This window comes from Lissotriton helveticus, chromosome 10, assembly GCF_964261635.1.
Source record: "Lissotriton helveticus chromosome 10, aLisHel1.1, whole genome shotgun sequence".
Taxonomy (NCBI): Eukaryota; Metazoa; Chordata; class Amphibia; order Caudata; family Salamandridae; genus Lissotriton; species Lissotriton helveticus.
The window spans coordinates 590,829,525-590,848,027 of NC_136071.1; the positions used below are offsets into that span (position 1 = coordinate 590,829,525).

General features: G+C 47.3%; 32 non-coding genes across 32 annotated transcripts; all 32 read left to right on the top strand.

The window, feature by feature from the left end:
- The first annotated feature begins 209 nt into the window (after positions 1 to 209).
- TRNAL-CAA (transfer RNA leucine (anticodon CAA)) lies at positions 210 to 321 on the top strand. The gene is made up of 2 exons: positions 210 to 247; positions 276 to 321. It is a non-coding gene; the product is annotated as a tRNA-Leu (tRNA).
- A 940-nt stretch (positions 322 to 1,261) lies between these two features.
- TRNAP-CGG (transfer RNA proline (anticodon CGG)) lies at positions 1,262 to 1,333 on the top strand. The gene has a single exon. It is a non-coding gene; the product is annotated as a tRNA-Pro (tRNA).
- A 384-nt stretch (positions 1,334 to 1,717) lies between these two features.
- Positions 1,718 to 1,790, top strand: TRNAV-UAC (transfer RNA valine (anticodon UAC)). The gene has a single exon. It is a non-coding gene; the product is annotated as a tRNA-Val (tRNA).
- Positions 1,791 to 2,224: 434 nt separating this feature from the next.
- Positions 2,225 to 2,296, top strand: TRNAP-AGG (transfer RNA proline (anticodon AGG)). Its single transcript has one exon. It is a non-coding gene; the product is annotated as a tRNA-Pro (tRNA).
- A 386-nt stretch (positions 2,297 to 2,682) lies between these two features.
- TRNAV-AAC (transfer RNA valine (anticodon AAC)) lies at positions 2,683 to 2,755 on the top strand. Its single transcript has one exon. It is a non-coding gene; the product is annotated as a tRNA-Val (tRNA).
- Positions 2,756 to 3,050: 295 nt separating this feature from the next.
- Positions 3,051 to 3,162, top strand: TRNAL-CAA (transfer RNA leucine (anticodon CAA)). Its single transcript has 2 exons — positions 3,051 to 3,088; positions 3,117 to 3,162. It is a non-coding gene; the product is annotated as a tRNA-Leu (tRNA).
- A 940-nt stretch (positions 3,163 to 4,102) lies between these two features.
- On the top strand, positions 4,103 to 4,174 carry TRNAP-CGG (transfer RNA proline (anticodon CGG)). Its single transcript has one exon. It is a non-coding gene; the product is annotated as a tRNA-Pro (tRNA).
- Positions 4,175 to 4,558: 384 nt separating this feature from the next.
- Positions 4,559 to 4,631, top strand: TRNAV-UAC (transfer RNA valine (anticodon UAC)). Its single transcript has one exon. It is a non-coding gene; the product is annotated as a tRNA-Val (tRNA).
- A 434-nt stretch (positions 4,632 to 5,065) lies between these two features.
- On the top strand, positions 5,066 to 5,137 carry TRNAP-AGG (transfer RNA proline (anticodon AGG)). Its single transcript has one exon. It is a non-coding gene; the product is annotated as a tRNA-Pro (tRNA).
- A 386-nt stretch (positions 5,138 to 5,523) lies between these two features.
- Positions 5,524 to 5,596, top strand: TRNAV-AAC (transfer RNA valine (anticodon AAC)). Its single transcript has one exon. It is a non-coding gene; the product is annotated as a tRNA-Val (tRNA).
- A 295-nt stretch (positions 5,597 to 5,891) lies between these two features.
- Positions 5,892 to 6,003, top strand: TRNAL-CAA (transfer RNA leucine (anticodon CAA)). Its single transcript has 2 exons — positions 5,892 to 5,929; positions 5,958 to 6,003. It is a non-coding gene; the product is annotated as a tRNA-Leu (tRNA).
- A 940-nt stretch (positions 6,004 to 6,943) lies between these two features.
- TRNAP-CGG (transfer RNA proline (anticodon CGG)) lies at positions 6,944 to 7,015 on the top strand. Its single transcript has one exon. It is a non-coding gene; the product is annotated as a tRNA-Pro (tRNA).
- Positions 7,016 to 7,399: 384 nt separating this feature from the next.
- On the top strand, positions 7,400 to 7,472 carry TRNAV-UAC (transfer RNA valine (anticodon UAC)). Its single transcript has one exon. It is a non-coding gene; the product is annotated as a tRNA-Val (tRNA).
- Positions 7,473 to 7,906: 434 nt separating this feature from the next.
- Positions 7,907 to 7,978, top strand: TRNAP-AGG (transfer RNA proline (anticodon AGG)). The gene has a single exon. It is a non-coding gene; the product is annotated as a tRNA-Pro (tRNA).
- A 386-nt stretch (positions 7,979 to 8,364) lies between these two features.
- Positions 8,365 to 8,437, top strand: TRNAV-AAC (transfer RNA valine (anticodon AAC)). Its single transcript has one exon. It is a non-coding gene; the product is annotated as a tRNA-Val (tRNA).
- Positions 8,438 to 8,732: 295 nt separating this feature from the next.
- Positions 8,733 to 8,844, top strand: TRNAL-CAA (transfer RNA leucine (anticodon CAA)). Its single transcript has 2 exons — positions 8,733 to 8,770; positions 8,799 to 8,844. It is a non-coding gene; the product is annotated as a tRNA-Leu (tRNA).
- Positions 8,845 to 9,784: 940 nt separating this feature from the next.
- Positions 9,785 to 9,856, top strand: TRNAP-CGG (transfer RNA proline (anticodon CGG)). Its single transcript has one exon. It is a non-coding gene; the product is annotated as a tRNA-Pro (tRNA).
- Positions 9,857 to 10,240: 384 nt separating this feature from the next.
- TRNAV-UAC (transfer RNA valine (anticodon UAC)) lies at positions 10,241 to 10,313 on the top strand. The gene has a single exon. It is a non-coding gene; the product is annotated as a tRNA-Val (tRNA).
- Positions 10,314 to 10,747: 434 nt separating this feature from the next.
- TRNAP-AGG (transfer RNA proline (anticodon AGG)) lies at positions 10,748 to 10,819 on the top strand. Its single transcript has one exon. It is a non-coding gene; the product is annotated as a tRNA-Pro (tRNA).
- Positions 10,820 to 11,205: 386 nt separating this feature from the next.
- On the top strand, positions 11,206 to 11,278 carry TRNAV-AAC (transfer RNA valine (anticodon AAC)). Its single transcript has one exon. It is a non-coding gene; the product is annotated as a tRNA-Val (tRNA).
- Positions 11,279 to 11,573: 295 nt separating this feature from the next.
- Positions 11,574 to 11,685, top strand: TRNAL-CAA (transfer RNA leucine (anticodon CAA)). The gene is made up of 2 exons: positions 11,574 to 11,611; positions 11,640 to 11,685. It is a non-coding gene; the product is annotated as a tRNA-Leu (tRNA).
- A 940-nt stretch (positions 11,686 to 12,625) lies between these two features.
- On the top strand, positions 12,626 to 12,697 carry TRNAP-CGG (transfer RNA proline (anticodon CGG)). The gene has a single exon. It is a non-coding gene; the product is annotated as a tRNA-Pro (tRNA).
- Positions 12,698 to 13,081: 384 nt separating this feature from the next.
- TRNAV-UAC (transfer RNA valine (anticodon UAC)) lies at positions 13,082 to 13,154 on the top strand. Its single transcript has one exon. It is a non-coding gene; the product is annotated as a tRNA-Val (tRNA).
- Positions 13,155 to 13,588: 434 nt separating this feature from the next.
- Positions 13,589 to 13,660, top strand: TRNAP-AGG (transfer RNA proline (anticodon AGG)). Its single transcript has one exon. It is a non-coding gene; the product is annotated as a tRNA-Pro (tRNA).
- Positions 13,661 to 14,046: 386 nt separating this feature from the next.
- On the top strand, positions 14,047 to 14,119 carry TRNAV-AAC (transfer RNA valine (anticodon AAC)). The gene has a single exon. It is a non-coding gene; the product is annotated as a tRNA-Val (tRNA).
- A 295-nt stretch (positions 14,120 to 14,414) lies between these two features.
- On the top strand, positions 14,415 to 14,526 carry TRNAL-CAA (transfer RNA leucine (anticodon CAA)). Its single transcript has 2 exons — positions 14,415 to 14,452; positions 14,481 to 14,526. It is a non-coding gene; the product is annotated as a tRNA-Leu (tRNA).
- A 940-nt stretch (positions 14,527 to 15,466) lies between these two features.
- Positions 15,467 to 15,538, top strand: TRNAP-CGG (transfer RNA proline (anticodon CGG)). The gene has a single exon. It is a non-coding gene; the product is annotated as a tRNA-Pro (tRNA).
- A 384-nt stretch (positions 15,539 to 15,922) lies between these two features.
- Positions 15,923 to 15,995, top strand: TRNAV-UAC (transfer RNA valine (anticodon UAC)). The gene has a single exon. It is a non-coding gene; the product is annotated as a tRNA-Val (tRNA).
- A 434-nt stretch (positions 15,996 to 16,429) lies between these two features.
- On the top strand, positions 16,430 to 16,501 carry TRNAP-AGG (transfer RNA proline (anticodon AGG)). Its single transcript has one exon. It is a non-coding gene; the product is annotated as a tRNA-Pro (tRNA).
- Positions 16,502 to 16,887: 386 nt separating this feature from the next.
- TRNAV-AAC (transfer RNA valine (anticodon AAC)) lies at positions 16,888 to 16,960 on the top strand. Its single transcript has one exon. It is a non-coding gene; the product is annotated as a tRNA-Val (tRNA).
- A 295-nt stretch (positions 16,961 to 17,255) lies between these two features.
- On the top strand, positions 17,256 to 17,367 carry TRNAL-CAA (transfer RNA leucine (anticodon CAA)). The gene is made up of 2 exons: positions 17,256 to 17,293; positions 17,322 to 17,367. It is a non-coding gene; the product is annotated as a tRNA-Leu (tRNA).
- Positions 17,368 to 18,307: 940 nt separating this feature from the next.
- Positions 18,308 to 18,379, top strand: TRNAP-CGG (transfer RNA proline (anticodon CGG)). Its single transcript has one exon. It is a non-coding gene; the product is annotated as a tRNA-Pro (tRNA).
- The last annotated feature ends 124 nt before the right edge of the window (positions 18,380 to 18,503 follow it).

Sequence of the window (18,503 nt, forward strand, 5' to 3'; positions counted from 1 at the left end):
AGCCGTGGGAAACTTTCTTTACCTTTGCAAGACGAAACAAAGTTATCTGCATCCATCATCTGGGGGTCGTTCTTGTGCCTATTTTTATTTTGTTTAAGCTATGTTGTATTGTTGGGGCCTTTACACCTGTGACATTGCTGTGAAGGTTGTAAGTGGAAACATTGGCAGGTGCAGATAGAAGAGTTAGACCTAAGCCCCCCTCATGAGCCGTCAGGATGGCCGAGTGGTCTAAGGCGCCAGACTCAAGAGAGCTTGATCTTCAGTGTAGCTGAGCCTTCTGGTCTCCTCATGGAGGCGTGGGTTCAAATCCCACTTCTGACAGGTCCCTTTTACACCCGTAAATCTTCCTGTTTTTTGCAGTGCGTTCCCGGCAAACACCACAATCTTTGCAGGAACCTGTAGCATGTGAAGAGAAATCCACCAACAATCAGGCTGGGCCCTCAATCACAATTCCATGGATTTCTGGAAATGAAACCTCAGGCACACCTTCCATTAAATTTGCACTCCATCACAGTAACTGCCATGCTGGGTTTCTAACTAAGCAGTTGATCCCATCATTTGTTGTGAGGCTCTCCTGCCACCTTTTGGGCAGAGAAGGCACTGTCCCTGCAAAAACACAGGCAGACATGTTCAACAGGGCTTCCTGGTTATGTGGGAGGAGCAGAATGCCATTGGTCCCCCCTTGCAAATTCTAATTTACATAAGGAAGACAGAGAGGTAGCTGGGAGTAGGCACTGCACACGGGCATTGCACTCTCTCTTATGATTTGCAGCCAATTCTAGATTGAGGCAGGAGGAAAGGAGGTGACTCGCCCAACAATGGCTATACTGAGAAGTCAGCCACTCTGGGTCTCCCAGGTGAGTGTTTCAGGCCTGTGAGCCACTCATATAAATCTCGCCTGATCGAGCCTGATCGAGCGCTGAGCGAGCGCGTTTGAATCCAAATATCAAACCCCTCTTTCTCAGGCGCAGGAAATGGTGGGCCCTTCATTGCTTCTGGTGTGGAAGTCTATGGGGCAAGGGTCCAGGACTTGCAGAGGAGAACAATTGCCAGAAAGTGCTTGCTGTTCTCATCTGTGCCTTTTTTCTGCTCACTGGCTGATAGGAGATTGGCTGCCCCCTTTCTTGCTAGAGTGAAAAAACAACAACTTGAGAGAAAACATGACGTTGTGAGGCTCACTTAGAGGGAGACTAGCCAAATAGCCCTGCTTTTTTTCTGAAAGACGCTTCAGAAATTGTTCAAAATGTCTCCTGGCCACTCAGGCTCGTTGGTCTAGGGGTATGATTCTCGCTTCGGGTGCGAGAGGTCCCGGGTTCAAATCCCGGACGAGCCCATGCCGTGGACATTTTCAGGATGCTTGTAATATAGGAGCATTTCTTCTTTTCAATGCTATAAGACGCTGTGTATGTCGAGAAAGTTCCTTACCCTGCACGCTATTTTCCACTTGTGGCGGGATAAAGGAGTGCAGGACTTCTTTGCAACTGCTTTTCTGGGCCAGACCAGCATGGTAGGAACATTACATGCATAGTGTTTTTCTAGTGTAATTTCAGGATATGGTTTCAAAATCGCCTCTTGGAATAAAAGTGGTCCTCATTCCTGTCTTCCAAAGAAATAGAGACCGGGTAAGGAGAGCCCAACTTTGAGCTTCAAGGACATTGGCCCTTAGTCTGTGCATTCCAGCCCAATACATGCCAACAAGATTCCTGAGTTAGTGTCTGTTTCTGTAGTGTAGTGGTTATCACGTTCGCCTTACACGCGAAAGGTCCCTGGTTCGAGACCGGGCAGAAACAGCGGTTTGCTGTTTTTAACAGTGTTTGCCTTTACTGGCTGACTTTATAGGAAAGCTGAGATAATAGAGGCTGTCTATCCCTCACCAACCTGACGTAGTGTGCTACAGGGATCTCAGTGACAGCTCGAAAAGAGAAGTGACGATAGCTTGCGCCATTCGCTTGCTCGCCCTTTGCTCTGAAGGGTGGGCCTACTTCATGAAAGCAAGGAATGAGAGCAGAAATGCTTTTCTTGTCCTCACCGCAAGCAGACACTTAGAGAAAACAAACTGTCTGAAGGACAGAGGCTTTTTAATTTCTTGTTTGATGACGGCCATGGAAAAGACAGCAATCATATTGCAGAAGAGAGCAACATGTGCAGTTGCTTGCTTTGGGTGAAGCATTCACCGACTAGCTGCCACTAACCGCTGGAGCCATGTCAGAGGTGACTCTTGCGTGGCTCGTTGGTCTAGGGGTATGATTCTCGCTTAGGGTGCGAGAGGTCCCGGGTTCAAATCCCGGACGAGCCCTTTTTAGAGCTAAACATACAAATCGTACTAAAAATGCACTATGCCTGACTATTTCTAGTAATACTCGGTTGATTTTTTGCTTAACATATTCCTAACCTCAGTAGAAAAATGGATCACCGTGCTTTTTCTGCCTACCTGCTTAGTCTCAGTGTGTCCCAGGTGATGCTTTCCCAAGCTGTACTCGCAGACATTTAGGCATCAGATATTTGTCTGTCGATGCCTGCACAAGTAAATTTTGAATACGTCTAATTGCAAGCATGTTGGATGATATCTTTGAGGTTTTCACACTTGTTCTGCACATTCTGAGCCGCTGCTGATACAGCAGAATAGAAGTAGGGTGAAGCCTTGAGAGGAACTTTGCTTTAACAGTAGCAAGCAGCAAAGTCGTTTCTGTAGTGTAGTGGTCATCACGTTCGCCTAACACGCGAAAGGTCCCCGGTTCGAGACCGGGCAGAAACACTGAGCGTTGGCTGCTTTTATGTGCACACTCTAAAACCTTATTATCTGAATGCAAGTTTAAGAAGAGGTGGTCTTTGAACACAGTGAGCCGTGGGAAACTTTCTTTACCTTTGCAAGACGAAACAAAGTTATCTGCATCCATCATCTGGGGGTCGTTCTTGTGCCTATTTTTATTTTGTTTAAGCTATGTTGTATTGTTGGGGCCTTTACACCTGTGACATTGCTGTGAAGGTTGTAAGTGGAAACATTGGCAGGTGCAGATAGAAGAGTTAGACCTAAGCCCCCCTCATGAGCCGTCAGGATGGCCGAGTGGTCTAAGGCGCCAGACTCAAGAGAGCTTGATCTTCAGTGTAGCTGAGCCTTCTGGTCTCCTCATGGAGGCGTGGGTTCAAATCCCACTTCTGACAGGTCCCTTTTACACCCGTAAATCTTCCTGTTTTTTGCAGTGCGTTCCCGGCAAACACCACAATCTTTGCAGGAACCTGTAGCATGTGAAGAGAAATCCACCAACAATCAGGCTGGGCCCTCAATCACAATTCCATGGATTTCTGGAAATGAAACCTCAGGCACACCTTCCATTAAATTTGCACTCCATCACAGTAACTGCCATGCTGGGTTTCTAACTAAGCAGTTGATCCCATCATTTGTTGTGAGGCTCTCCTGCCACCTTTTGGGCAGAGAAGGCACTGTCCCTGCAAAAACACAGGCAGACATGTTCAACAGGGCTTCCTGGTTATGTGGGAGGAGCAGAATGCCATTGGTCCCCCCTTGCAAATTCTAATTTACATAAGGAAGACAGAGAGGTAGCTGGGAGTAGGCACTGCACACGGGCATTGCACTCTCTCTTATGATTTGCAGCCAATTCTAGATTGAGGCAGGAGGAAAGGAGGTGACTCGCCCAACAATGGCTATACTGAGAAGTCAGCCACTCTGGGTCTCCCAGGTGAGTGTTTCAGGCCTGTGAGCCACTCATATAAATCTCGCCTGATCGAGCCTGATCGAGCGCTGAGCGAGCGCGTTTGAATCCAAATATCAAACCCCTCTTTCTCAGGCGCAGGAAATGGTGGGCCCTTCATTGCTTCTGGTGTGGAAGTCTATGGGGCAAGGGTCCAGGACTTGCAGAGGAGAACAATTGCCAGAAAGTGCTTGCTGTTCTCATCTGTGCCTTTTTTCTGCTCACTGGCTGATAGGAGATTGGCTGCCCCCTTTCTTGCTAGAGTGAAAAAACAACAACTTGAGAGAAAACATGACGTTGTGAGGCTCACTTAGAGGGAGACTAGCCAAATAGCCCTGCTTTTTTTCTGAAAGACGCTTCAGAAATTGTTCAAAATGTCTCCTGGCCACTCAGGCTCGTTGGTCTAGGGGTATGATTCTCGCTTCGGGTGCGAGAGGTCCCGGGTTCAAATCCCGGACGAGCCCATGCCGTGGACATTTTCAGGATGCTTGTAATATAGGAGCATTTCTTCTTTTCAATGCTATAAGACGCTGTGTATGTCGAGAAAGTTCCTTACCCTGCACGCTATTTTCCACTTGTGGCGGGATAAAGGAGTGCAGGACTTCTTTGCAACTGCTTTTCTGGGCCAGACCAGCATGGTAGGAACATTACATGCATAGTGTTTTTCTAGTGTAATTTCAGGATATGGTTTCAAAATCGCCTCTTGGAATAAAAGTGGTCCTCATTCCTGTCTTCCAAAGAAATAGAGACCGGGTAAGGAGAGCCCAACTTTGAGCTTCAAGGACATTGGCCCTTAGTCTGTGCATTCCAGCCCAATACATGCCAACAAGATTCCTGAGTTAGTGTCTGTTTCTGTAGTGTAGTGGTTATCACGTTCGCCTTACACGCGAAAGGTCCCTGGTTCGAGACCGGGCAGAAACAGCGGTTTGCTGTTTTTAACAGTGTTTGCCTTTACTGGCTGACTTTATAGGAAAGCTGAGATAATAGAGGCTGTCTATCCCTCACCAACCTGACGTAGTGTGCTCCAGGGATCTCAGTGACAGCTCGAAAAGAGAAGTGACGATAGCTTGCGCCATTCGCTTGCTCGCCCTTTGCTCTGAAGGGTGGGCCTACTTCATGAAAGCAAGGAATGAGAGCAGAAATGCTTTTCTTGTCCTCACCGCAAGCAGACACTTAGAGAAAACAAACTGTCTGAAGGACAGAGGCTTTTTAATTTCTTGTTTGATGACGGCCATGGAAAAGACAGCAATCATATTGCAGAAGAGAGCAACATGTGCAGTTGCTTGCTTTGGGTGAAGCATTCACCGACTAGCTGCCACTAACCCCTGGAGCCATGTCAGAGGTGACTCTTGCGTGGCTCGTTGGTCTAGGGGTATGATTCTCGCTTAGGGTGCGAGATGTCCCGGGTTCAAATCCCGGACGAGCCCTTTTTAGAGCTAAACATACAAATCGTACTAAAAATGCACTATGCCTGACTATTTCTAGTAATACTCGGTTGATTTTTTGCTTAACATATTCCTAACCTCAGTAGAAAAATGGATCACCGTGCTTTTTCTGCCTACCTGCTTAGTCTCAGTGTGTCCCAGGTGATGCTTTCCCAAGCTGTACTCGCAGACATTTAGGCATCAGATATTTGTCTGTCGATGCCTGCACAAGTAAATTTTGAATACGTCTAATTGCAAGCATGTTGGATGATATCTTTGAGGTTTTCACACTTGTTCTGCACATTCTGAGCCGCTGCTGATACAGCAGAATAGAAGTAGGGTGAAGCCTTGAGAGGAACTTTGCTTTAACAGTAGCAAGCAGCAAAGTCGTTTCTGTAGTGTAGTGGTCATCACGTTCGCCTAACACGCGAAAGGTCCCCGGTTCGAGACCGGGCAGAAACACTGAGCGTTGGCTGCTTTTATGTGCACACTCTAAAACCTTATTATCTGAATGCAAGTTTAAGAAGAGGTGGTCTTTGAACACAGTGAGCCGTGGGAAACTTTCTTTACCTTTGCAAGACGAAACAAAGTTATCTGCATCCATCATCTGGGGGTCGTTCTTGTGCCTATTTTTATTTTGTTTAAGCTATGTTGTATTGTTGGGGCCTTTACACCTGTGACATTGCTGTGAAGGTTGTAAGTGGAAACATTGGCAGGTGCAGATAGAAGAGTTAGACCTAAGCCCCCCTCATGAGCCGTCAGGATGGCCGAGTGGTCTAAGGCGCCAGACTCAAGAGAGCTTGATCTTCAGTGTAGCTGAGCCTTCTGGTCTCCTCATGGAGGCGTGGGTTCAAATCCCACTTCTGACAGGTCCCTTTTACACCCGTAAATCTTCCTGTTTTTTGCAGTGCGTTCCCGGCAAACACCACAATCTTTGCAGGAACCTGTAGCATGTGAAGAGAAATCCACCAACAATCAGGCTGGGCCCTCAATCACAATTCCATGGATTTCTGGAAATGAAACCTCAGGCACACCTTCCATTAAATTTGCACTCCATCACAGTAACTGCCATGCTGGGTTTCTAACTAAGCAGTTGATCCCATCATTTGTTGTGAGGCTCTCCTGCCACCTTTTGGGCAGAGAAGGCACTGTCCCTGCAAAAACACAGGCAGACATGTTCAACAGGGCTTCCTGGTTATGTGGGAGGAGCAGAATGCCATTGGTCCCCCCTTGCAAATTCTAATTTACATAAGGAAGACAGAGAGGTAGCTGGGAGTAGGCACTGCACACGGGCATTGCACTCTCTCTTATGATTTGCAGCCAATTCTAGATTGAGGCAGGAGGAAAGGAGGTGACTCGCCCAACAATGGCTATACTGAGAAGTCAGCCACTCTGGGTCTCCCAGGTGAGTGTTTCAGGCCTGTGAGCCACTCATATAAATCTCGCCTGATCGAGCCTGATCGAGCGCTGAGCGAGCGCGTTTGAATCCAAATATCAAACCCCTCTTTCTCAGGCGCAGGAAATGGTGGGCCCTTCATTGCTTCTGGTGTGGAAGTCTATGGGGCAAGGGTCCAGGACTTGCAGAGGAGAACAATTGCCAGAAAGTGCTTGCTGTTCTCATCTGTGCCTTTTTTCTGCTCACTGGCTGATAGGAGATTGGCTGCCCCCTTTCTTGCTAGAGTGAAAAAACAACAACTTGAGAGAAAACATGACGTTGTGAGGCTCACTTAGAGGGAGACTAGCCAAATAGCCCTGCTTTTTTTCTGAAAGACGCTTCAGAAATTGTTCAAAATGTCTCCTGGCCACTCAGGCTCGTTGGTCTAGGGGTATGATTCTCGCTTCGGGTGCGAGAGGTCCCGGGTTCAAATCCCGGACGAGCCCATGACGTGGACATTTTCAGGATGCTTGTAATATAGGAGCATTTCTTCTTTTCAATGCTATAAGACGCTGTGTATGTCGAGAAAGTTCCTTACCCTGCACGCTATTTTCCACTTGTGGCGGGATAAAGGAGTGCAGGACTTCTTTGCAACTGCTTTTCTGGGCCAGACCAGCATGGTAGGAACATTACATGCATAGTGTTTTTCTAGTGTAATTTCAGGATATGGTTTCAAAATCGCCTCTTGGAATAAAAGTGGTCCTCATTCCTGTCTTCCAAAGAAATAGAGACCGGGTAAGGAGAGCCCAACTTTGAGCTTCAAGGACATTGGCCCTTAGTCTGTGCATTCCAGCCCAATACATGCCAACAAGATTCCTGAGTTAGTGTCTGTTTCTGTAGTGTAGTGGTTATCACGTTCGCCTTACACGCGAAAGGTCCCTGGTTCGAGACCGGGCAGAAACAGCGGTTTGCTGTTTTTAACAGTGTTTGCCTTTACTGGCTGACTTTATAGGAAAGCTGAGATAATAGAGGCTGTCTATCCCTCACCAACCTGACGTAGTGTGCTACAGGGATCTCAGTGACAGCTCGAAAAGAGAAGTGACGATAGCTTGCGCCATTCGCTTGCTCGCCCTTTGCTCTGAAGGGTGGGCCTACTTCATGAAAGCAAGGAATGAGAGCAGAAATGCTTTTCTTGTCCTCACCGCAAGCAGACACTTAGAGAAAACAAACTGTCTGAAGGACAGAGGCTTTTTAATTTCTTGTTTGATGACGGCCATGGAAAAGACAGCAATCATATTGCAGAAGAGAGCAACATGTGCAGTTGCTTGCTTTGGGTGAAGCATTCACCGACTAGCTGCCACTAACCGCTGGAGCCATGTCAGAGGTGACTCTTGCGTGGCTCGTTGGTCTAGGGGTATGATTCTCGCTTAGGGTGCGAGAGGTCCCGGGTTCAAATCCCGGACGAGCCCTTTTTAGAGCTAAACATACAAATCGTACTAAAAATGCACTATGCCTGACTATTTCTAGTAATACTCGGTTGATTTTTTGCTTAACATATTCCTAACCTCAGTAGAAAAATGGATCACCGTGCTTTTTCTGCCTACCTGCTTAGTCTCAGTGTGTCCCAGGTGATGCTTTCCCAAGCTGTACTCGCAGACATTTAGGCATCAGATATTTGTCTGTCGATGCCTGCACAAGTAAATTTTGAATACGTCTAATTGCAAGCATGTTGGATGATATCTTTGAGGTTTTCACACTTGTTCTGCACATTCTGAGCCGCTGCTGATACAGCAGAATAGAAGTAGGGTGAAGCCTTGAGAGGAACTTTGCTTTAACAGTAGCAAGCAGCAAGGTCGTTTCTGTAGTGTAGTGGTCATCACGTTCGCCTAACACGCGAAAGGTCCCCGGTTCGAGACCGGGCAGAAACACTGAGCGTTGGCTGCTTTTATGTGCACACTCTAAAACCTTATTATCTGAATGCAAGTTTAAGAAGAGGTGGTCTTTGAACACAGTGAGCCGTGGGAAACTTTCTTTACCTTTGCAAGACGAAACAAAGTTATCTGCATCCATCATCTGGGGGTCGTTCTTGTGCCTATTTTTATTTTGTTTAAGCTATGTTGTATTGTTGGGGCCTTTACACCTGTGACATTGCTGTGAAGGTTGTAAGTGGAAACATTGGCAGGTGCAGATAGAAGAGTTAGACCTAAGCCCCCCTCATGAGCCGTCAGGATGGCCGAGTGGTCTAAGGCGCCAGACTCAAGAGAGCTTGATCTTCAGTGTAGCTGAGCCTTCTGGTCTCCTCATGGAGGCGTGGGTTCAAATCCCACTTCTGACAGGTCCCTTTTACACCCGTAAATCTTCCTGTTTTTTGCAGTGCGTTCCCGGCAAACACCACAATCTTTGCAGGAACCTGTAGCATGTGAAGAGAAATCCACCAACAATCAGGCTGGGCCCTCAATCACAATTCCATGGATTTCTGGAAATGACACCTCAGGCACACCTTCCATTAAATTTGCACTCCATCACAGTAACTGCCATGCTGGGTTTCTAACTAAGCAGTTGATCCCATCATTTGTTGTGAGGCTCTCCTGCCACCTTTTGGGCAGAGAAGGCACTGTCCCTGCAAAAACACAGGCAGACATGTTCAACAGGGCTTCCTGGTTATGTGGGAGGAGCAGAATGCCATTGGTCCCCCCTTGCAAATTCTAATTTACATAAGGAAGACAGAGAGGTAGCTGGGAGTAGGCACTGCACACGGGCATTGCACTCTCTCCTATGATTTGCAGCCAATTCTAGATTGAGGCAGGAGGAAAGGAGGTGACTCGCCCAACAATGGCTATACTGAGAAGTCAGCCACTCTGGGTCTCCCAGGTGAGTGTTTCAGGCCTGTGAGCCACTCATATAAATCTCGCCTGATCGAGCCTGATCGAGCGGTGAGCGAGTGCGTTTGAATCCAAATATCAAACCCCTCTTTCTCAGGCGCAGGAAATGGTGGGCCCTTCATTGCTTCTGGTGTGGAAGTCTATGGGGCAAGGGTCCAGGACTTGCAGAGGAGAACAATTGCCAGAAAGTGCTTGCTGTTCTCATCTGTGCCTTTTTTCTGCTCACTGGCTGATAGGAGATTGGCTGCCCCCTTTCTTGCTAGAGTGAAAAAACAACAACTTGAGAGAAAACATGACGTTGTGAGGCTCACTTAGAGGGAGACTAGCCAAATAGCCCTGCTTTTTTTCTGAAAGACGCTTCAGAAATTGTTCAAAATGTCTCCTGGCCACTCAGGCTCGTTGGTCTAGGGGTATGATTCTCGCTTCGGGTGCGAGAGGTCCCGGGTTCAAATCCCGGACGAGCCCATGACGTGGACATTTTCAGGATGCTTGTAATATAGGAGCATTTCTTCTTTTCAATGCTATAAGACGCTGTGTATGTCGAGAAAGTTCCTTACCCTGCACGCTATTTTCCACTTGTGGCGGGATAAAGGAGTGCAGGACTTCTTTGCAACTGCTTTTCTGGGCCAGACCAGCATGGTAGGAACATTACATGCATAGTGTTTTTCTAGTGTAATTTCAGGATATGGTTTCAAAATCGCCTCTTGGAATAAAAGTGGTCCTCATTCCTGTCTTCCAAAGAAATAGAGACCGGGTAAGGAGAGCCCAACTTTGAGCTTCAAGGACATTGGCCCTTAGTCTGTGCATTCCAGCCCAATACATGCCAACAAGATTCCTGAGTTAGTGTCTGTTTCTGTAGTGTAGTGGTTATCACGTTCGCCTTACACGCGAAAGGTCCCTGGTTCGAGACCGGGCAGAAACAGCGGTTTGCTGTTTTTAACAGTGTTTGCCTTTACTGGCTGACTTTATAGGAAAGCTGAGATAATAGAGGCTGTCTATCCCTCACCAACCTGACGTAGTGTGCTACAGGGATCTCAGTGACAGCTCGAAAAGAGAAGTGACGATAGCTTGCGCCATTCGCTTGCTCGCCCTTTGCTCTGAAGGGTGGGCCTACTTCATGAAAGCAAGGAATGAGAGCAGAAATGCTTTTCTTGTCCTCACCGCAAGCAGACACTTAGAGAAAACAAACTGTCTGAAGGACAGAGGCTTTTTAATTTCTTGTTTGATGACGGCCATGGAAAAGACAGCAATCATATTGCAGAAGAGAGCAACATGTGCAGTTGCTTGCTTTGGGTGAAGCATTCACCGACTAGCTGCCACTAACCGCTGGAGCCATGTCAGAGGTGACTCTTGCGTGGCTCGTTGGTCTAGGGGTATGATTCTCGCTTAGGGTGCGAGAGGTCCCGGGTTCAAATCCCGGACGAGCCCTTTTTAGAGCTAAACATACAAATCGTACTAAAAATGCACTATGCCTGACTATTTCTAGTAATACTCGGTTGATTTTTTGCTTAACATATTCCTAACCTCAGTAGAAAAATGGATCACCGTGCTTTTTCTGCCTACCTGCTTAGTCTCAGTGTGTCCCAGGTGATGCTTTCCCAAGCTGTACTCGCAGACATTTAGGCATCAGATATTTGTCTGTCGATGCCTGCACAAGTAAATTTTGAATACGTCTAATTGCAAGCATGTTGGATGATATCTTTGAGGTTTTCACACTTGTTCTGCACATTCTGAGCCGCTGCTGATACAGCAGAATAGAAGTAGGGTGAAGCCTTGAGAGGAACTTTGCTTTAACAGTAGCAAGCAGCAAAGTCGTTTCTGTAGTGTAGTGGTCATCACGTTCGCCTAACACGCGAAAGGTCCCCGGTTCGAGACCGGGCAGAAACACTGAGCGTTGGCTGCTTTTATGTGCACACTCTAAAACCTTATTATCTGAATGCAAGTTTAAGAAGAGGTGGTCTTTGAACACAGTGAGCCGTGGGAAACTTTCTTTACCTTTGCAAGACGAAACAAAGTTATCTGCATCCATCATCTGGGGGTCGTTCTTGTGCCTATTTTTATTTTGTTTAAGCTATGTTGTATTGTTGGGGCCTTTACACCTGTGACATTGCTGTGAAGGTTGTAAGTGGAAACATTGGCAGGTGCAGATAGAAGAGTTAGACCTAAGCCCCCCTCATGAACCGTCAGGATGGCCGAGTGGTCTAAGGCGCCAGACTCAAGAGAGCTTGATCTTCAGTGTAGCTGAGCCTTCTGGTCTCCTCATGGAGGCGTGGGTTCAAATCCCACTTCTGACAGGTCCCTTTTACACCCGTAAATCTTCCTGTTTTTTGCAGTGCGTTCCCGGCAAACACCACAATCTTTGCAGGAACCTGTAGCATGTGAAGAGAAATCCACCAACAATCAGGCTGGGCCCTCAATCACAATTCCATGGATTTCTGGAAATGACACCTCAGGCACACCTTCCATTAAATTTGCACTCCATCACAGTAACTGCCATGCTGGGTTTCTAACTAAGCAGTTGATCCCATCATTTGTTGTGAGGCTCTCCTGCCACCTTTTGGGCAGAGAAGGCACTGTCCCTGCAAAAACACAGGCAGACATGTTCAACAGGGCTTCCTGGTTATGTGGGAGGAGCAGAATGCCATTGGTCCCCCCTTGCAAATTCTAATTTACATAAGGAAGACAGAGAGGTAGCTGGGAGTAGGCACTGCACACGGGCATTGCACTCTCTCCTATGATTTGCAGCCAATTCTAGATTGAGGCAGGAGGAAAGGAGGTGACTCGCCCAACAATGGCTATACTGAGAAGTCAGCCACTCTGGGTCTCCCAGGTGAGTGTTTCAGGCCTGTGAGCCACTCATATAAATCTCGCCTGATCGAGCCTGATCGAGCGGTGAGCGAGTGCGTTTGAATCCAAATATCAAACCCCTCTTTCTCAGGCGCAGGAAATGGTGGGCCCTTCATTGCTTCTGGTGTGGAAGTCTATGGGGCAAGGGTCCAGGACTTGCAGAGGAGAACAATTGCCAGAAAGTGCTTGCTGTTCTCATCTGTGCCTTTTTTCTGCTCACTGGCTGATAGGAGATTGGCTGCCCCCTTTCTTGCTAGAGTGAAAAAACAACAACTTGAGAGAAAACATGACGTTGTGAGGCTCACTTAGAGGGAGACTAGCCAAATAGCCCTGCTTTTTTTCTGAAAGACGCTTCAGAAATTGTTCAAAATGTCTCCTGGCCACTCAGGCTCGTTGGTCTAGGGGTATGATTCTCGCTTCGGGTGCGAGAGGTCCCGGGTTCAAATCCCGGACGAGCCCATGACGTGGACATTTTCAGGATGCTTGTAATATAGGAGCATTTCTTCTTTTCAATGCTATAAGACGCTGTGTATGTCGAGAAAGTTCCTTACCCTGCACGCTATTTTCCACTTGTGGCGGGATAAAGGAGTGCAGGACTTCTTTGCAACTGCTTTTCTGGGCCAGACCAGCATGGTAGGAACATTACATGCATAGTGTTTTTCTAGTGTAATTTCAGGATATGGTTTCAAAATCGCCTCTTGGAATAAAAGTGGTCCTCATTCCTGTCTTCCAAAGAAATAGAGACCGGGTAAGGAGAGCCCAACTTTGAGCTTCAAGGACATTGGCCCTTAGTCTGTGCATTCCAGCCCAATACATGCCAACAAGATTCCTGAGTTAGTGTCTGTTTCTGTAGTGTAGTGGTTATCACGTTCGCCTTACACGCGAAAGGTCCCTGGTTCGAGACCGGGCAGAAACAGCGGTTTGCTGTTTTTAACAGTGTTTGCCTTTACTGGCTGACTTTATAGGAAAGCTGAGATAATAGAGGCTGTCTATCCCTCACCAACCTGACGTAGTGTGCTACAGGGATCTCAGTGACAGCTCGAAAAGAGAAGTGACGATAGCTTGCGCCATTCGCTTGCTCGCCCTTTGCTCTGAAGGGTGGGCCTACTTCATGAAAGCAAGGAATGAGAGCAGAAATGCTTTTCTTGTCCTCACCGCAAGCAGACACTTAGAGAAAACAAACTGTCTGAAGGACAGAGGCTTTTTAATTTCTTGTTTGATGACGGCCATGGAAAAGACAGCAATCATATTGCAGAAGAGAGCAACATGTGCAGTTGCTTGCTTTGGGTGAAGCATTCACCGACTAGCTGCCACTAACCGCTGGAGCCATGTCAGAGGTGACTCTTGCGTGGCTCGTTGGTCTAGGGGTATGATTCTCGCTTAGGGTGCGAGAGGTCCCGGGTTCAAATCCCGGACGAGCCCTTTTTAGAGCTAAACATACAAATCGTACTAAAAATGCACTATGCCTGACTATTTCTAGTAATACTCGGTTGATTTTTTGCTTAACATATTCCTAACCTCAGTAGAAAAATGGATCACCGTGCTTTTTCTGCCTACCTGCTTAGTCTCAGTGTGTCCCAGGTGATGCTTTCCCAAGCTGTACTCGCAGACATTTAGGCATCAGATATTTGTCTGTCGATGCCTGCACAAGTAAATTTTGAATACGTCTAATTGCAAGCATGTTGGATGATATCTTTGAGGTTTTCACACTTGTTCTGCACATTCTGAGCCGCTGCTGATACAGCAGAATAGAAGTAGGGTGAAGCCTTGAGAGGAACTTTGCTTTAACAGTAGCAAGCAGCAAAGTCGTTTCTGTAGTGTAGTGGTCATCACGTTCGCCTAACACGCGAAAGGTCCCCGGTTCGAGACCGGGCAGAAACACTGAGCGTTGGCTGCTTTTATGTGCACACTCTAAAACCTTATTATCTGAATGCAAGTTTAAGAAGAGGTGGTCTTTGAACACAGTGAGCCGTGGGAAACTTTCTTTACCTTTGCAAGACGAAACAAAGTTATCTGCATCCATCATCTGGGGGTCGTTCTTGTGCCTATTTTTATTTTGTTTAAGCTATGTTGTATTGTTGGGGCCTTTACACCTGTGACATTGCTGTGAAGGTTGTAAGTGGAAACATTGGCAGGTGCAGATAGAAGAGTTAGACCTAAGCCCCCCTCATGAACCGTCAGGATGGCCGAGTGGTCTAAGGCGCCAGACTCAAGAGAGCTTGATCTTCAGTGTAGCTGAGCCTTCTGGTCTCCTCATGGAGGTGTGGGTTCAAATCCCACTTCTGACAGGTCCCTTTTACACCCGTAAATCTTCCTGTTTTTTGCAGTGCGTTCCCGGCAAACACCACAATCTTTGCAGGAACCTGTAGCATGTGAAGAGAAATCCACCAACAATCAGGCTGGGCCCTCAATCACAATTCCATGGATTTCTGGAAATGACACCTCAGGCACACCTTCCATTAAATTTGCACTCCATCACAGTAACTGCCATGCTGGGTTTCTAACTAAGCAGTTGATCCCATCATTTGTTGTGAGGCTCTCCTGCCACCTTTTGGGCAGAGAAGGCACTGTCCCTGCAAAAACACAGGCAGACATGTTCAACAGGGCTTCCTGGTTATGTGGGAGGAGCAGAATGCCATTGGTCCCCCCTTGCAAATTCTAATTTACATAAGGAAGACAGAGAGGTAGCTGGGAGTAGGCACTGCACACGGGCATTGCACTCTCTCTTATGATTTGCAGCCAATTCTAGATTGAGGCAGGAGGAAAGGAGGTGACTCGCCCAACAATGGCTATACTGAGAAGTCAGCCACTCTGGGTCTCCCAGGTGAGTGTTTCAGGCCTGTGAGCCACTCATATAAATCTCGCCTGATCGAGCCTGATCGAGCGCTGAGCGAGCGCGTTTGAATCCAAATATCAAACCCCTCTTTCTCAGGCGCAGGAAATGGTGGGCCCTTCATTGCTTCTGGTGTGGAAGTCTATGGGGCAAGGGTCCAGGACTTGTAGAGGAGAACAATTGCCAGAAAGTGCTTGCTGTTCTCATCTGTGCCTTTTTTCTGCTCACTGGCTGATAGGAGATTGGCTGCCCCCTTTCTTGCTAGAGTGAAAAAACAACAACTTGAGAGAAAACATGACGTTGTGAGGCTCACTTAGAGGGAGACTAGCCAAATAGCCCTGCTTTTTTTCTGAAAGACGCTTCAGAAATTGTTCAAAATGTCTCCTGGCCACTCAGGCTCGTTGGTCTAGGGGTATGATTCTCGCTTCGGGTGCGAGAGGTCCCGGGTTCAAATCCCGGACGAGCCCATGACGTGGACATTTTCAGGATGCTTGTAATATAGGAGCATTTCTTCTTTTCAATGCTATAAGACGCTGTGTATGTCGAGAAAGTTCCTTACCCTGCACGCTATTTTCCACTTGTGGCGGGATAAAGGAGTGCAGGACTTCTTTGCAACTGCTTTTCTGGGCCAGACCAGCATGGTAGGAACATTACATGCATAGTGTTTTTCTAGTGTAATTTCAGGATATGGTTTCAAAATCGCCTCTTGGAATAAAAGTGGTCCTCATTCCTGTCTTCCAAAGAAATAGAGACCGGGTAAGGAGAGCCCAACTTTGAGCTTCAAGGACATTGGCCCTTAGTCTGTGCATTCCAGCCCAATACATGCCAACAAGATTCCTGAGTTAGTGTCTGTTTCTGTAGTGTAGTGGTTATCACGTTCGCCTTACGCGCGAAAGGTCCCTGGTTCGAGACCGGGCAGAAACAGCGGTTTGCTGTTTTTAACAGTGTTTGCCTTTACTGGCTGACTTTATAGGAAAGCTGAGATAATAGAGGCTGTCTATCCCTCACCAACCTGACGTAGTGTGCTACAGGGATCTCAGTGACAGCTCGAAAAGAGAAGTGACGATAGCTTGCGCCATTCGCTTGCTCGCCCTTTGCTCTGAAGGGTGGGCCTACTTCATGAAAGCAAGGAATGAGAGCAGAAATGCTTTTCTTGTCCTCACCGCAAGCAGACACTTAGAGAAAACAAACTGTCTGAAGGACAGAGGCTTTTTAATTTCTTGTTTGATGACGGCCATGGAAAAGACAGCAATCATATTGCAGAAGAGAGCAACATGTGCAGTTGCTTGCTTTGGGTGAAGCATTCACCGACTAGCTGCCACTAACCGCTGGAGCCATGTCAGAGGTGACTCTTGCGTGGCTCGTTGGTCTAGGGGTATGATTCTCGCTTAGGGTGCGAGAGGTCCCGGGTTCAAATCCCGGACGAGCCCTTTTTAGAGCTAAACATACAAATCGTACTAAAAATGCACTATGCCTGACTATTTCTAGTAATACTCGGTTGATTTTTTGCTTAACATATTCCTAACCTCAGTAGAAAAATGGATCACCGTGCTTTTTCTGCCTACCTGCTTAGTCTCAGTGTGTCCCAGGTGATGCTTTCCCAAGCTGTACTCGCAGACATTTAGGCATCAGATATTTGTCTGTCGATGCCTGCACAAGTAAATTTTGAATACGTCTAATTGCAAGCATGTTGGATGATATCTTTGAGGTTTTCACACTTGTTCTGCACATTCTGAGCCGCTGCTGATACAGCAGAATAGAAGTAGGGTGAAGCCTTGAGAGGAACTTTGCTTTAACAGTAGCAAGCAGCAAGGTCGTTTCTGTAGTGTAGTGGTCATCACGTTCGCCTAACACGCGAAAGGTCCCCGGTTCGAGACCGGGCAGAAACACTGAGCGTTGGCTGCTTTTATGTGCACACTCTAAAACCTTATTATCTGAATGCAAGTTTAAGAAGAGGTGGTCTTTGAACACAGTGAGCCGTGGGAAACTTTCTTTACCTTTGCAAGACGAAACAAAGTTATCTGCATCCATCATCTGGGGGTCGTTCTTGTGCCTATTTTTATTTTGTTTAAGCTATGTTGTATTGTTGGGGCCTTTACACCTGTGACATTGCTGTGAAGGTTGTAAGTGGAAACATTGGCAGGTGCAGATAGAAGAGTTAGACCTAAGCCCCCCTCATGAACCGTCAGGATGGCCGAGTGGTCTAAGGCGCCAGACTCAAGAGAGCTTGATCTTCAGTGTAGCTGAGCCTTCTGGTCTCCTCATGGAGGCGTGGGTTCAAATCCCACTTCTGACAGGTCCCTTTTACACCCGTAAATCTTCCTGTTTTTTGCAGTGCGTTCCCGGCAAACACCACAATCTTTGCAGGAACCTGTAGCATGTGAAGAGAAATCCACCAACAATCAGGCTGGGCCCTCAATCACAATTCCATGGATTTCTGGAAATGACACCTCAGGCACACCTTCCATTAAATTTGCACTCCATCACAGTAACTGCCATGCTGGGTTTCTAACTAAGCAGTTGATCCCATCATTTGTTGTGAGGCTCTCCTGCCACCTTTTGGGCAGAGAAGGCACTGTCCCTGCAAAAACACAGGCAGACATGTTCAACAGGGCTTCCTGGTTATGTGGGAGGAGCAGAATGCCATTGGTCCCCCCTTGCAAATTCTAATTTACATAAGGAAGACAGAGAGGTTGCTGGGAGTAGGCACTGCACACGGGCATTGCACTCTCTCTTATGATTTGCAGCCAATTCTAGATTGAGGCAGGAGGAAAGGAGGTGACTCGCCCAACAATGGCTATACTGAGAAGTCAGCCACTCTGGGTCTCCCAGGTGAGTGTTTCAGGCCTGTGAGCCACTCATATAAATCTCGCCTGATCGAGCCTGATCGAGCGGTGAGCGAGTGCGTTTGAATCCAAATATCAAACCCCTCTTTCTCAGGCGCAGGAAATGGTGGGCCCTTCATTGCTTCTGGTGTGGAAGTCTATGGGGCAAGGGTCCAGGACTTGCAGAGGAGAACAATTGCCAGAAAGTGCTTGCTGTTCTCATCTGTGCCTTTTTTCTGCTCACTGGCTGATAGGAGATTGGCTGCCCCCTTTCTTGCTAGAGTGAAAAAACAACAACTTGAGAGAAAACATGACGTTGTGAGGCTCACTTAGAGGGAGACTAGCCAAATAGCCCTGCTTTTTTTCTGAAAGACGCTTCAGAAATTGTTCAAAATGTCTCCTGGCCACTCAGGCTCGTTGGTCTAGGGGTATGATTCTCGCTTCGGGTGCGAGAGGTCCCGGGTTCAAATCCCGGACGAGCCCATGACGTGGACATTTTCAGGATGCTTGTAATATAGGAGCATTTCTTCTTTTCAATGCTATAAGACGCTGTGTATGTCGAGAAAGTTCCTTACCCTGCACGCTATTTTCCACTTGTGGCGGGATA